The sequence below is a fragment of the Parus major genome, chromosome 3 (genome assembly GCF_001522545.3).
Source record: "Parus major isolate Abel chromosome 3, Parus_major1.1, whole genome shotgun sequence".
In the NCBI taxonomy this organism is placed as follows: Eukaryota; Metazoa; Chordata; class Aves; order Passeriformes; family Paridae; genus Parus; species Parus major.
The window spans coordinates 98,591,607-98,604,819 of NC_031770.1; the positions used below are offsets into that span (position 1 = coordinate 98,591,607).

Here is a 13,213-nt window from a genome sequence, read left to right on the forward strand (position 1 = left end):
AGGAAAAGAAATGTTGTTGAAACTTATGGATACTGCAATGTAAGTGTGCTGACCATGATCCAGAGAGCTTCTGTGTGTGATCAAGGTCAGAAGTAGTGTTGGGTGAGGATTTCCAAAAGCTGACCCTATGGTATGGGTAATTGTTATTGATGCATTTGATAAAATACTGGTTCAGACTCAACAAGAAGCACCAAACTAGGAGATGTTACAAGTACTTGGGGGGAGAAAGTAATTTGATTTCCAAGTAGCTTTGAACAGAACCATAAGATGACTTTGGAGGGTCCATCATTCTCACCAAAAGGCTTTAGTGTGGGCTTGCATTTATCTCTGGTGAATGGTTGGCTGTACAGAATACTCAGGGGTGGCTAGAAGGCCTCCACTGAAAAGTGTTCTGGGGTCCTGGTGGGTCAAAGATAACTTTTCCAGCATCATCCTGCCCCAACAGCAGCAGACACATGCTTCCATAAACAGGGGGGTGGACTTTGTGTCCAGTATTGGATCTCCTGGTGCTTTGGTTTTGCTGGAGTACTAAAGCCTGCATGGGGATCTACACATGACAGCAGATGTAAAAAAAAAGAAAAAGGCCAGCAAGGGTCTGAATGACAGGACTCAATAGGAAAGATGTGAAGGAATAAGGGTGTTTGCTCTGGAGAGAAGGTGTAGGATTAGCACAAAGAGTTTACACTGTCAGCAAACAGCAGCAGCTTGATGTAACGGGAGAAATATAAACCCCTGTATCTGTAGGGGTTAGGGTTAGTGGAAATGAATGTGAGTGGTGTCATGAAAATCAGTAATTCCTGCTTGTGAGGGTGGTGAAGTGCCAAAGGAGACTGTTGGGAGGCTTTGTCTGGGATGTCTGTGGCTGGTGTTTGGCACGGGGCAGACCACACGTCCGTGTCAGGTGTGGGCTGGAGGCACCTGGGAGCTAAACACGGTGGGATTTTGTTTGCAGAAGTTACAGGGTTACTGGGTCAGACAGGGATCTGGGTGAAAAGAAGTTGGTGTATGGGGCTGAAGATGATAAATTCTTCCCAGCTGAGTTTGGCCCTGGTGGTGGGGGAAAATTATGGTCAGCTCTGTGAGAGAGGGAATCAGAGCAAGTCACTTGCTTTCGATTTTCTAATCCACAGATTTTGAGAGATTAGGAATCATGGGAGAAGGTGAACCTTACTCCTGGTGCTCTTATCTGTGACTCTTTAAAGGCTGATGAACCCTTAGCATTCAGAGCTGACAGATGCTGATGGGATGCAAAATTCTTTTTCCTTGAGAAACATGCTTAGTGAAAGAAAAGTGATTTCTAACCTTCCAGAGCAATGCTTAGTGGCTGCAGTAAACTTGGAACTGGCTCTCATTTTTCATTTATTTTGTTCCTTTTTTTTATATCTAGGTGTAGCAATATTCTGTGGTATGAGTCAAGCAAACCTGAATCTGAACTTGATACTTGCTTATTTTGAAAGATGACATTTTACCAAAAAAAATATTTAAAGTAGGAAGGGTGATTTCAACAGATTATTGAATATCAGAAGAATTTGCTGTCTGAATTCAAGACAAATCTGTGCATTTTTCAACATGGAAATGTTTATTTTTTTAGGACAAATAAAATGCAAATGCACAACAAATCTGTTTCCCATTGTATGATAAGAACTGGAGGAGAGTTTTTTCCATGTTTACATTATTTCTGTTTTTTTTTTTAAACTAGGAACGGTAACTTTTACAGGAAAATTAAGATTGTCACTTAGAGAAAAGCTGTAATGTAAAGCATGTTTGGTTTGTGTCTTCTCTTCCAGGTAATCAAGCCCTGTGAACTTTCTCATAAGAGATTCCAAAATAGGTGGTGAGTACTTTGCAGAGCCTGCTCCTTTCAAGGCATTCTTTAATTTAGCAATAGTAAAACGAAATGACATGTAGAAAATGCAAGCTTTGGATTTTTTACCAAAAAAGTATTTTTTTGGTTCTGCATTGAGTGCAGAAGCTTGCATTTGCTGAATTAATGGCATGCTTTAATTGTAAAGCTGGCAGGGCTAATCTTTGAGCAGGGGTTTGTTGTCAAAATGTTAAGCTTTGCACTTAATAATAACCTTTGCACTAAAAATAATTTCCTGTGGTTGGATAAGTGAACTGTTACATTTTAAAAGATACTCGACTTTAGGGAAAATCTGTACAAATTATGCTGTATTTCTCACTAAAATCCTACACATCCCACTAGGGCTGTGTTTTCTGTGTCAGAAAGCAACCTTAGGAGTTTTTCCCCTTCTGTTCTGTCCAGAGTGTTAATCTAAAGGAATGCAACTTCCAGAGAGTTAAATGAGCTGCACAACCCATGCTAATCTCTGCCACATGTGACTGATTTTGTTCTGCCTGCACCCAAGGCTTCCATGTATTTCATTTGTATGCACTTCATTAGGTTCTTACTTGTGAGTGAGTGAAACATTAAATCAGTCAAGAGCTGCAGGAGGAAGAGATTGCCAAGAACTGCCAATGTGGTGCCATTGCAGGTGCAAAGCCACCTCTTATGCTGATGTCAATCAGTGCAATTTCATTTCCCCTGCTGGAGCTGGTCTCTCCAATGGTGCCAGTTGAGACTCTGCTCTCTAACACCCTTTGCTGTTTGTTTTTGTTGTTTCTAGAGAAATACATACTCTGTTTCCTTTTTCAATTCTAGATTTCTTTCCCATGAGATTAACCAAATTATATAATTATCCATTAATTCCTCAGGAAGTTCATTCTTTCGTTGCATTTCCCTGGTGCACAGGATACAAGCTATTAGAGCTCTTGTGTGCTCAGACTGACTAATGAACTATGGTGGAGTGCCCCAAACCTCTAATGGACTTCTCTGTCTTCCAAATCTCTGTATTTCCCATAGATCAGATGCCTTGTGATACATATGGTCCCAGTGTCTGTAGAGGTGAAATGTGGCCATCTGCACTGCTAATTTCTCGGGGCAGGGGAGGATGATGGAGTTTGGTGTGTCTGTCAACCTCAATATGTGTTCACAGTGCTAGAAAATGGTTACTTCATATTTGTAAGGGGCTTACTTAACACCTCCTAAATGTATATGTCATAAGCGACATCTTCCATCAATGAAATCATCCCTTTATTAGTAAGCTGTCTTATCCTTATTTTCTGTATTGAGGCTTATGCTCCTAAAACTTGAGTTTTACAAGCCCAAATCACAAATCCTGTGTGCCTTTCACCAAAATGCTCCCGTAAGCAGCAGCTTATGAACCCCTCCTCTTCCCCAGCCCTGCAGCTTGGATGGGATCTGTATTGTAAACCTGCAGGGTTTGTATCGCTAATTTCTGTATAGGGACCTGAATATTCAGTGGCTCTTTTTTGAGAGGTTGAAAAATGAAATAAAATCCTCTGAGGATTTTGAGATGACTATGAGATGGATGACAGTAATACCATGTGTGTAAAATCCAGGTAATTTTAAACTGTCTCTTTTAATTGTACTTAAAATTGGATTTTCTAGTTTTCTTGTTTCAGGTAACACCTGAACAATGTATAAGTGAAAAACCACTTGTTGATACTCTAGACTGTTTGTTAATATGTCTTTCTCCTGAGTAGTCTCTTTGGGTAGTGCTTTGAAAAGTTCCCGTGGTCTTTTGTCGGAGCTTGGGCTCCTGATGCGCTTTTGCTAACAGAGATAAAAGTTGTTGGGTGTTCATACATCACATTTTTTGATGCTTTAATGATCTATATTCCTCACCTTTTCAAGTTCAGGTGTGTCCATGATTTCAGCTTGGGAATTTATATGATCTATACCAGAAGAAGTTACCTCTCCAGGAGCTGCTGTGTGGAGCCTGACACTGGTCTGGCTGCATCAGTTCATGTTTAATGTGTAGTAAGAGACAGACTTGAAGGCAGACCAGTGCTGAGCCTGATGGGCATTTTCCAAAATGTAAAGTGTGGCCAATGGCGCATAGATGGCTTCAGAACAAGGTATGCAACTAAAATGTATGGACATGCCTGAAGGTAGCTTGAATTTTACCCCAGCAATGCTCTCTGCAAGTGAGGGTGCTGGCCATGGAAGGGGGCAGTTGGCATTTGGATGCTCTCCTGCTGGGATACCACAGGGTCTGATGCAGCAAGCTGCTTACCTGTGTTTCTGCCTGTAAGCACATAAGCAGCTCTGGGCAGGGGAGACCAGGGAGCCAGACACATGATGGGAGATGCACCCGTCAAGGCCACCCTGCACAGGACACCTGAATGGACAGCTGGGTCAGGGGCCCCGTGCCTTGGCGTGTTTCAGGGCACTGCTGGGGTGTCTGTGCTGCGAGGCTGGAGCTGGGATGTGGTCAGGAGGGCTGTCTCTGCCCCAGCTGCAGTGCAGGGAGGCTGTGGTGGTGGCATTGCTGTTCTAGAAGAGCACATAAGTGGCTGTGACCTGTGGCCAGGAAAGGCAGAGGATGAGACGTGAGATGGTGTGAACATCATTTCAGAAAATGCCTGTTGCTTGTTCAGACATGGGGCTCTGAGTCTGGAGCAAGACTCCTTGCTTCTCTGGTCCAGAGCTGGTGTGTTTGATGCAACATGAAAGTGAAAGTTTTTGCAGCCAGACTGACAGATCTGTCCTACCAAACTGGCTTTGAGATACATTCTATTTTTAAACTGAAAGCTGAGTTGAAACCTCTGTAGCCTTTGTGTTTGTGGGAAGGAGGGTACCCTTGAATGGGAGGTTGCAAGAAGTTTTGGAGGGCTGAACTTCTGAACATATCTCAGGATCACCTGTGGCAGGACATGGAAATCAGGAAATGTTCTTGCCATTGGTGCTGAGAAATTTGTTGGAAATATGCTGTGTGTTCTGTGCACAGAGCAAGGCCATGGGCATCTCCCCATGACCTGGCTCTGGCCATCACTAGAACATTCTCCCTTCCCAAAATCTCCTCATCCTTGAGTCCTGGTGCCTTTCAGCTTGGTTCTGCCTCTACTGCCCTTCAGCCTTCTCTATAACCCACCTGTGTCCCCATATCCAGGGTCTGATGGGATCAGCCTTCCTGTGATCATTCAGGCTCTGTAGGAAGGAAAATCCCCAGCAGCAGTGCCAGGCTGAGCACCAGGGCAGAGAGGGAGAAGGAAGCAGGCAAGATAAGTGGGAATTTGAGGCTGTTTTCTCCTTCCCCTGGGCATCATCTGCACTACAGCCTTGAAAATCTGCCTTGTTTCAGAACTAAAACTCAAGTCCTCTTGGGGAAAGGGAGACCTTTTGGTTCTGTTAACTTCTCCTGTTACCTTTCCCTGCTGTCTGGAGGGAGCTGTGGGGGCCACATATCTGCCATACATAAAACTATACCTGGGTACAGGGAGGGGAGGTGGAAGTGCAATTAGCTGGAAATTGTGTCTTAAAAAAGAACAAATGGGAAGCATAATAGCAAATGAAGTACCTTTTGTGAGTAGCTTATGTAACAAAGTAATTGAAAATAATTCATTATGGTTTAACGTGTCTTTAATCCAAGCTTCCAATTTTTTCTTAACCGCCTTTAAAAATAGTTCTTTGAGTCTTTGGCTTTTACATTCTTATGATAAATAGGTTTTACTGATGTGTCCTCTGTTGAGACTCTATGTTGTACTGCATTTTGCTTTCCATATACACTGTTTGCTCATTCAAGGATGTTAAGAAAAAAACCCAGAATGACTGTGCAACACTGCTGTTCAGCTGTGTTTGTTTTATGAATGAATTTTCTGCCTCACAGGTTTTGGGATTGCTCACTTTTCAAAAACTTCTAAAATTCAGACTTCTTCCTTAATTCTTTACTGTGATGGGGGAAAAGCTAAAGCAGGCTTTCCTTCTAAAAAAGCAAACTCTTAGCCAAGATTTCCAAGCTGGAAGATAGTGGGGCTCTATAATTGCCCTGTTTTCCACATTGTGCTCCCCCAAACAGCACCTGCCTTGTCCATTTTGCAAAGATGTTGCTGTATAGCATGAAAAAGGAGTGACTCCTAATGCAAGTATCTCGTGTTGATTCACTGCTATACAACAGTTCATCCCCTAAGAGTGTGGGATTACAAAGCATTATCATGCTCAGATTGACTCAGGTAGTACTATTTTTATTTAAGCTGTATTAAGGTATCGTTGTGAATCTTTGGTCTTGCAGCATGGGTGTAATACGATTTACTATTTTTATAAAAAAATCAACATGTCTGTACAAATCCTGTCCATGGCAAGAGCTGCAAAGATTAGTCATGAACTCAACACCTTTTTTCCCTCCCTCTTCTCTACAGTGAGCTGTTACATTTTAAATTTTCCTGTGACCTCCATCATGTTGGCCAGTCTTGGAATAAAATAAAGTGGTGCCTTGGCTTATGGTCAGGGGCTTGATACTTACTGGGAGAAGCTTTGGTGTAAGAGGGAGCAAGGTTTGGGGATGTTCAGTGGAGCTACCTGGGCAGTCATCAAGGGAATACAGTGGGTTTCACCCACCTGAAGCCTTGAGGACCCTTCTAATTCAAGAAAATGAGACCTGCCATGATCAGCAGTTCTGTCTGTCCACCTTGCTGGCTTTTATATCAGGTTCTACCAGCCTTAATTGAAAAGAATGGTAATTTGGAGTGTATCTTTACCTTGCTCAGCTCCTCCTCATTACCCTGCAGCAGCTTGGTACCGTGGCAAAGATAAACATGCATCCTAGGGTTGAGGTTGGTGAAGGGATGCAGTCAGAAACATTTACAGACAGCATGTCTGTCCATTTATTGACAGCATGCCTGCAGGGTGGATAGACTGCCAGCCACTGGGGAAGGAAAAAAATCCTGGCCTTTCTTGAAAAGGGAATGCAGTGAGATGAGGTGTAATTTTCCTCAACTGGGGCAAATATAAAGGTGATCAAAATAAGTTCCTTTGCAATGGGTCTGAGTGGGGTTACCACTAAAAGTCAATATGGTTTGCAAAAGATGATGAGTGCAAAATCTGCTTCACCACATTGCTTTGGTGATCTAGGAATTGCATAGCAGATTTACAGTAGCCCAGGGAATGTTTCCCATAAACTACTTGGGTGCAGCTCCCTTTCTGGGGAACTCAATAGAATGGATATTGCCACTCCTAGACTTCCCACCTCCAGGATTCACTGGGATGGGGACTGCTCCAGGGCAGGGACTGCAGCACTGTCTCTTGAGGGGGAGTTTTTAGGAGTCTTTCTGGCCTTCATCAGCATTTGGAAGGAGAGGTGATTAAGAGAGGCTGAATGTGGGCATCCTCCTGGGCTCTGTATCTTGGGACAGCCTGGCTGGTGAGCAGCTTAATTGCTGTAACTGGCTTATGGCACCCAAAGGCAGCAGGAGGCAGCCATGGCTGTCTAGAGTGTGGTCTGCAGTTGTGTGAGTATGAGCATACAGAGAGACAGAAAGAGCATTTCCATCCCCATCAACCCTTCATTTGAAATGAAGGAGGCATTTAATATGGGGGTTTTTACAGCACTCTTCTTAATTACCAGGAATGCAGAATAACATTAAATTACTGCTTGATTTCTACCTTAAATAGAAAAACCCCCTGGATGCTCCACGTTTCGGTGTGGGCAGCACAGCATGCCCAGTGAGTGGGGGAGGAGATGCTGTGGGTTTGCCAGCACAGGTCCATGGCCTGGTTCTTGCACAGTCCTGTTCCCTGCTGACCACGAGCTCTTGCAGTAGGTGTGGAAATCAGCTGGTGAAGTTTGGTCTCCATTACACCATTTAGGCTAGAGGAATGTAAAGTGCCAGTTTTGCCCTCACAAAATATGTGGATAATTTTGACACAGAGTGTGCATTGCCTTGTTAATGGTTTTGTTTGGCAGGCTTCATTTGGGAATTTTATGGGAGAAGGGAGTTCCCCCAACACCACCAAGTGTTGCATGTACATCTGCTGACATGTCCAGACATTGCACTCCTCCTGCATGGTGTTCTGGTGAAGTTCTAGCAGAGCATCAGTGGGGTTGATGGGGTGCAAACTTTTTTTGTGTGAACAAGGAGAGTGTCAGCTTAGCCAGGCAGTTTTGTTTCCTTCTCCCTATGCATTTGGTATTTATAAATATCACCATTGTGCTACCATAAAATCTGGTCTCTTAGCAGTCAAAATCCCAGTTGTTCCTTGCCAGAGAGCTGACATGAATTCCCAGGAAAAGCAGACATGGCCATCAGTCCCTTGCCTAGATTTTGTTGTTGTCTGGAAAGAAGCATTGGGATATGCAGCTGGACTAGATGAGCACTCTGGGTCTTTTTCCAACTAAACGACTTCATTCTGTACAAGTGCACAGGGTTGGAGAGCTTTAAGAAGACTGGGCTGTAGCTCCCAGCTGTAGCTGTGTTCCTGCTTTAATGCAGGAGTGGTGGAAGAGATTTTCTTTGCTAGGTGCTTGCTGGCTGGCTATTCTACACCCTAAAGCCTGAGAATTCATTATCTCAATATTGAATTCATCAGTAAATTGAGTGTAGTAAATCTGTTACAGTAAAAATGAAGCGGATTAAACTACTGAATTTTTCATTCCACCAAAAAAATTGTATTTGGCCTCCATTGAATTTCAAAGGGAATATAATTTGTCATTTAATGAAAATTACACAGGCAAAATAATTTAGGAAAATGTTATTTTTTTGTAATTTGGGGAGGAAGTTTCATTTTAGTTGTTTACCATCAATAAATTATTTTGTGGCACATCAGTATTAAGACATATGTTCTTATGGGTGTATATCATGTCTCATTGCTTGTAATTTACCATGACTGCCTATTTGTCAGAATAGCCAATTATCTAGTTCTGATAATTTATATTGGAACCACTAAGGCAGGTTGTTTATGTCATTTTTTTCTAGGTAAAAATACCTTCTCTCTGGATGATAATGAAATATTTTAACACTGCAACAAGGAGCACAGTAGATAGGTGTGTTAATAGAAGTGCCTGAAAATATAAACTTGAGAATGTAAAATCTGTGCTGACTGGTTTCAGTATATGGCAGGAATACCTTCCATGGGTTTTCATGTGTTTTCTGAATGTTTTGAATCTGAAGAAAACAGCTTTTTTCTTTTGTTTTGGTTGGTTATTTTTTTTAAGTTTGACCACATAGGGTTCATAGACTCAGCTCCTCAGTCACTGAGTGAGATAAGAGGATTGAATGGTCCCTCTTCTCCACTATAAAAAGAGTGGGTGGTGAATTTACCTGCGAAGTGGCAGCTGAGTGGAGGTCTGATACAAGATAGCAGGTGCAAAATTAATTTCACAGCAGGCAGGTACTAAATAACGTGTTTTGTGTGGTACCTGGGAAATGACTTCAGAGTGTTCTCCTGAATCAGTGAGTTTTAAAGATCATAACTTGGGAGTCTAGGAAAAAAGGCTCAGTTCTGCAGGTTATCTGGCTCTTCAGTTGTTTCCATTTGTTTAACAACTCTGTGGTAGTGTTCCCCTCCAGCCACGTTTTCTCTGCACCCTGGATAAAGTGTCACTTAGTAAGAGAGTGGGCCTTATCGTGCTTCCCCCCCGTTTCTGAATCCTTCCCATGACAATAAAGAATATCTAAACAAATGCAGAAGTTTCTTTTATTTCTCATTGCATCTCAAACATTCTTCTCCCAAGCTCTGCAACCCCAGCTGTGGATGATGATGTCTCTGCCTGGACAGCCAGGCATCCTGGGGGAATTGAGCAGCATCCACCTCCATGACAGCACCCACGCAGAACACAGGGTTTGTTATGGCTAAACACAAGTCAAAACTTGTAAGAAGTGCTTTAATAATGGGAATATCAGCAGACCCCTGAGTATAATGCTGCTGCTGTATGCTTTCATAAATCTAAGGTTTAGGGATGACAGTTACGATGCATGGCATTGGGAGTATGTGAAACAGCAGTCATTAAACAAAAATGGGCTTTTAAACTAATGACAGCTTCCTAAATGGCTTTGCAGTGAAACAGTTTCCCTGAGGCTACCATTCTTCAAATAATACAGGTCCTATTGACTTTAAAAAAAAGCAGGAAAATATTTTGTTTTCATGCTGTAGTACTGCTTTCCCATTCATCCCAAAGGTCAAGCTGTGAAGCATTTGCTAGGCTTTAAACTGGAGGTGTTAGAAAATAATGAATGGCAATATTTCCACCAATTCATTCACTGTTATTCCCCTGAATTAAGCCAGGTGCAATACCAGGGATTCACACCTGTTCCAAGATGGGTTTAGAAGTGAGTATGGGGACACTTTTCTCCATCTAAATTCAGCTTAGTGTTTTATCCATTGGGTAGTCCTGAACAATATCTCTGTTATACAGAATTTTATCCAAATGTCTTTGTTATAACCTCTTCCAAGTCCTGCTAGTTTAAAATTACAAACAATAAAGCATCATGTTGCTTTATCTCTTTTGAGGACATTGTTCCCAGGCTAAAGCCAAAGGCTTAAAGATGCATGTTTTACCTTTTCCTTCAAGCCAGATGTCCCAACAGACAATGGCTATCCATGTCTGAAATGCACTGGCCAGTTTCCTTGAAGACACATTTTAAGCAGGTTGATGGTTGCAGAGGACCAACCTATTCTCAGTCAATCACTTCCACACCTTTTTAACTTTTGCTTTTCCCCTGCCCAAATTTGGTTTCTTCCTGAAAGTGCTTGTTTGGCTTCTGTCTTCCTGTCCTCTCATTCTTTACCTTTATCAGAACTCATGGGTTTTTTGTTCCTCCTTTTTATTACCATGAACAGAGGAGAGGACAGAATAACCCAGACTGAAAGGATGTCAAACAGCAGAATTTGGTTGTTTTGTATCATATCTCTTCATACCATATGCAACTTGGAGTCCACTTCTTGCTCTACAAATTCAGCTTCAGCCTGGGACTGGTCTTGCTTGCTGAATGACTCCAGATAATTCCAATTTTTTATAAAGCAAGCAGTTCCACTACAAACATATGTGAAATCTGTTGAGAGCAGTCATATTTCACTTTTCCCTGTCATGAGAGGGCAGTTTAAAGCTGAATGTTGAAGTGGTCTCTGATGTTTCTTGGAGCCCTGCAAGACTGAGTAGAGGTTAGGAAGTATGGGATGGAGGGTTGGCCAGAGGTCCAGAGGTCTCCTGACAAGTCAGGGATGTTGAGTGCAGCTTTCAGAACCTGACAGATTCTCTTGCATCACCAGAAATCCTGTTTCTCTGCAGGCTTTGGTGCTCCTGGGAGACCTGGATAATTCCCTGTTCTTTCCACCACTTTTCTTGTTTGCCTCCCTAGTCTGTCCTAACCAAAAATGTGCTTTCTGTGGGCATTTCTTGGAAGGAGAAGGGCTGTCTAGTTATGGTGACTTCAGCCATATTCTCCTCTTCCTAGGGCGTCACACTCTCTTCTTCCTAGGGAGTATGTTTGAGTTGGGAGAGAAGAGTGGAAGAAGAGTTATATTAACTAAAATATGAACATTTGAACAGATGGCTGACCTCTGTAACACCAAGAACTGTTTAATTTTAGAAATTTGCAGGCTGTTTCAAGTTTGTCATGCTCCTTACAACCATCTGAGCATGGATGCACAACGATTTATTAGCCTACCGCAAAGCTTTTTGTCTTGTTTAATTTCCCTGCTGCTTGAAGCACTGAGCTTTAGGTTGAATAAGCAAGATCCTGGATCATCAATGAGATTGCCTCCCTTTGTGACAACTTCCTTTAAACCACTGAAGGCTGAGGGAGAAGAGATGCTCCCAGTCATGGTAGAAAGAACTCAGCTCCTCTGTTTTTCTCACTTCCCCAGCATGCTCAGCCCTAGCTCAGACGGGCCATGGAACAGTTAATTGTGGGCAGGGAGGAGACAGATGATCATCCTGCCCCAAATCACTTAAACGCCTTAGGAGTCTACCCTTGCCTGTCTGAACGAGCCAACTAATCTTTCAGTGAGCTGCACAAGTGTGCACTGAGTTATATATGGTACAAAGGGAGAGATGACACAAAATGACCAAATTCCCCTATCCTACCTCTACCACAGCAAAAACTGTGCATCCTTTGCTTGCTTAATAGTAGAAGAACATTACTGTTCAAAGAAAATTGTTTCTGGCTATGGGGGGTTCTTGTCCTCTGGAGGCTTTTAGGTGAGGGTTGCATATCTTTTGAAAACAAGTGGTATAGAGTGGTGGCTGGGTGCCAAAATTCTTGGAGAAATTATTTGAATGAAAAGGTATTAGACTAGATCAGTGCTTCTCAATGCTTTTTATGAGATTGCAGTGAATTCCCAAGAACTGTGCTTAAAGCACTCGTGTGGCAATTTGAAAGAGCAGTGTCTTCATGGTGACCACACCTAAAGTCTTTGCTGCTGTCCTGGGGACCTGCTGGGATGAGTGATGCCAAGAGTCCCATCTGGGATTCAGTGAGTCAACATTGGAGGAATAACTGTGAAGGACTTGAAAAATATCTTTATAAGGAGTGTACCATGTTGGTCCACCAAAAAGTGAAGGAAAAAAATCAATCTGTATCAGTGCAGCATGTATTTTTTTATAGACATCTGGCTTATCACTGTGTTGGCTCTTAATTACTGCTGATGCTTCTGAAGGCTATGCAGTTGGAGATGGAATGTGGCTGGCCCAGAGTCAGGGCACAGCAGCTTTTATTGGGGCCACTTGGAGACAGGCCATCTGCAAATATTTTTTTTTTTTCCCTTGGTTGTCTTCTCTAAAGAAAAATGTGATGCCGTGAAAATGTCCACTGCATCCTCTTCCTACACTCCACCAAAGTTGCCATTTTCTGACAAATTCTTTTTGAAAGTTGTATTTTGCAAATGTCTGTTTACTTGATTACTCTCCTATCATTGCTGCTTGTCCATGAAACCCAGATCTCTTCGCATGCAAGCCCAGCTGTGTCTCAGCTCAGAGTATTCTTTAAAGTGTAGTTGCTTTATGCTCATTTGGTTTATTTTTTAGCTCCCTCCCTTCAGCAGTGGAGGAACTGCAGGTACCTCACATTTGATGGAGGCAACCCTGTACCTGCAGAGCTGAGGGCTGTTGGAGAAGGTGTGACAGTCGCGTGGTCGGGGTTCCTTTCCCACCCCTGATGTTGGAGATGCAGTGCCCTTGGCAGCCCATAGCTATTACACAGGAGTTTAACAGGGATTAGCTTTGCAGGAGTGAGTGTCTTCTGCCTGCAGAAAAACAAGTGAAGGTCCTGTTGGCTTAGGTCTGCAGTCAACAAAGGAGACTTGGAGACTTCATCATTACCTTCAACAAAATTGTCTTGTCAGGAGAAGACTTGGAAGAAGTAGTTTTTTCTTTTTCTCCTTTTCTCCTTCCTTTTCTCCTTCCTTTTCTCCTTC

At 42.7% G+C, this 13,213-nt stretch overlaps 1 protein-coding gene across 3 annotated transcripts in view; it reads left to right on the forward strand.

Moving 5' to 3' along the window:
- Positions 1–13,213, forward strand: part of HPCAL1 (hippocalcin like 1) — a 64,040-nt gene that overhangs the window by 14,019 nt on the left and 36,808 nt on the right. For 2 of the 3 annotated variants that reach the window (XM_015622842.3, XM_015622843.2), the window contains exon 2: positions 1,788–1,834. The exons of the other annotated variant lie outside the window; for it this stretch is intronic. The gene's annotated coding sequence lies outside the window, so the exon portion shown is untranslated. The remainder of the gene's footprint in view (positions 1–1,787; positions 1,835–13,213) is intronic. 3 annotated transcript variants of the gene reach the window in all.